Here is a 3255-nt window from a genome sequence, read left to right on the forward strand (position 1 = left end):
CAATCATAGATGCATTTTCCGGAGCTCAAAGACTGTTGAAATGCTCCCAGTCTTTCCACTGTGGTCACATATACAGCATCACAAATAACATGTGTTAAGTCCTTACAGCTTACTGATATAACTTTTGGAGTGTGAGCCATGTAGCTCCTTTTCATAAGGACAGCTATGAAACTCGTTCACTGAGGCAATACACTTGGACATGGGTCAGTTAGTTAGCCCTTACAGCATACCACGTCACATTCCCAAGTCCCAGTGTTCTCTAATCATGATGGCAGACTCCTCTTCATCTTCCTGGTAAAAGCATGAACTATCAAGGCAGCCATACACTGATATTCATGATGTCTTGGCTTGCACAAGCAAGCATAAAACAATTACCTATTTTACCTCAGTGAGACTTAATCCAGAATATAGAAAATGGTAGGAGGACTAAGAATGATCACAGGAAGAGCAACAAAGTGGTCCAAGAAGCATCCAGGCATATTATGATTAAAAGGAAGACAGCTTATAAAACTAAATCTGAGATGCCTTGTGTAGCAAGAAACAAACAGCTTCTGTAAGACCCCCGAAGCTGGGCCTCCTCTCAAGTCCCGGGATGAGCTGGCCAGCACCCCAATGACTCGAGAGAAAACCATACCTGATGCAAACTTCAAGAGGTTTTATTATCAGCTAGCAGAGATGAAGACCGATGTGCAGGGCAGGGGAGTTAGACCCTGAGTGGTGACAGTAGGGGGCTTTTAACAGCTAGATGAGGAATTGGGAGGAGTTGGGAGGAGAGAGTTAAGAGGAGTGTTCTTCTCTGCCTGGATGTCCTTGGTCAAATTCCAATTATTGTATCTCTGGCTGTAAGGCTCAGAAACAAAAAGGCTTTTTGCTGGCTATAGAGAACAAAGAGCTTCTTTCTGGCTGTATTTTTAGAGATCAGGGAAAACAAGCTTGGGGGAACATCCAGGGGCTTTATCCTTCTAGGGAGAAACGCTCTTAAGTCGTGGTCTCACACTTCAAGTACCCAAGCAGGCCCAAAGTATATCACAGGGACATACAGACTCCCAGAGACTAAGTCTTAGTCTGTCTTATTTAAAAGGCAACATGCTGGCCCGAGAGACACCCTTGTCAACAACGTGATTTTTTTCAGAAGCATGAGGGTATGACTCTTAGATGTCCAGATACACATAAGAATGTCAGGCATGGTGCATGCTTGTAAACTTATCTCTGAGGAGGCACAGACAGGAGGATTCCTTACGTGGCTGCCCAGACAGGCTAGCTTGCCTAATTGGTGAGTGGCAAGTCAACGAGAGACCCTGTCACAAAAAATTGTAAATGGCATTCTTGAGGATGACTCCTTAGGTTGTCCTCAACTCTCCACACACCTGTCCACACATATCAGTACATACACGCAAACACAAACACATACATGCACACACCGCACTTAAAAAGGCAGAGAGCAACATCAAAATGTATGCATAGGAGCTGAGCACTTAGCTCATTGGTAGAGTGGTCCTTTAACAAGTAGAGGGACCTGGGGTTTGTCTCCTGTACCTTCACACACAGGCACGCGCGCGCGCGCGCGCACACACACACACACACACACACACACACACACACGCATGCACACAAACACACAGTATATTCAAAATAGTAGAAGGCATGTGAAGTAGAAGCAAACATAATTACTTGGAAAATTAACCCCAGCTTTTAACAATGCTTACCCGGACAAATCAATAATTTGCACATCATAGTTTTGTAAAACTCTGTAAGATGGTAGTTCTTGGCAAAGGGTAGCTCTTGGCAAAGGGTCTTTATCTGGGCAGGCGAAGGAGCATGCAGGAAGGATTCAGTGTGTGAGAGAGAAGGCCTTTGCTGCAGCTTTAGAGAAACAATGCCCCTCGGCTGAGCACTGCCTGGGCTACTCAGGAGTATTCCTGCAGCCTTCCCCAAGCAAAAGCCCTGGGTCTGTACAGACATACAGAAAAACTTGGGCGCCTCACTAAGGTGATGTGCAGGACAAGGGAAAGGATGGCAGCCCTACCCAGTGCTATTTACCACCGTGAAAAACAGACACTTGGAGTTGTCAAGTGCATTTTACAGGCTAGCCGATTACAGCCATATACAGACTCTTCCCCGGGCATCACCTCCCCATCAGCAGACAGGAAATGAAAAGTCTTCAGCCTGAACGTTAACTAGCTGCCGACAGCATATCCGGGGAGAACCAAGTCTGTCTTCTCTGCTTTTCTGCCTGGGATGGACATAAGAGGTAGCTGGTTATCAGCACAAATGAGAAACATGCGAATTATGGAAGGTGATGAATGACAGGTGACTCAGTCCCGATCCTGGCACCCCCCTTCCCAACTAAATTTAATGGCTGTCTGGGAAGATTAAAGACTTTCTGTATTTATGCTGAGCGGAATACTAGATACAATCTTGTATGGTTTTAAAAGTGCCTTGTCATTTCTAATTACTTTGTGAGTCTACTGTCATGGGAATCTAAGGGTTGCTACTTTATCTTGGACTTGGGCTGGGATTTTCTTCAGGATGGCTAGTAGTCAGATGTACAAAGTCAGCATCTCAGAAGAGCATCCTGGAGTTCTGGTTGAGGACCCATCATGGCTTGTAGGATTCAAGAGGTCTCTTTGGCAAGTGGTCTTGGTCCTTAGAGATGACATCTGCACAGATCATATGTCCCTGACTCTGGGAGCAAGGACACATCTTCATGTCTTTGGTTTGCACTCTCCTGCTGGTTTGTTTATTTGGCCTTAACATCTACTAGGCAAAAAAAAAAATGTGGTTTGTATAGAACTCAGTATTTCTGAGGACTCCAGACTGTGTCCCAGTTGGGATGTCTCATGAAGGACAGACAGTCCTCAGCTTCCCAGGCCTGCCAGGAATGCACTAAGATGCAAGCAAGGGGGATGTAGCTCAGTCAACGGATACAGGTGGAACAGATGCATGCCAGACTTGAAGGGAAGGAGAGAGAGAGTGGAGCCTGGTTTCTTCTTGCCCTTTCCAGTCATTTAGACACCATTGCCACTGCAGCAAAAGCAGCTACTTTTGTCCTGAAATGGAAAGAGAATCCAAGAGGTCTAGTAGACCGAGGGTTGATCTCAAACTTTGTTGTCAATTAATCGTTTCCATGATGAATCCACTTAGACTCATTTTCCAATATTGATTTATTTATGAAGCATGAACCAGTAATTAGTTATTGACTCTGTGAAGAAATTATTTGTAAAGCGAATACTCTATGATGTCACATGGTACACA

The sequence above is a fragment of the Mus caroli genome, chromosome 3 (genome assembly GCF_900094665.2).
Source record: "Mus caroli chromosome 3, CAROLI_EIJ_v1.1, whole genome shotgun sequence".
Lineage (NCBI taxonomy): Eukaryota > Metazoa > Chordata > Mammalia > Rodentia > Muridae > Mus > Mus caroli.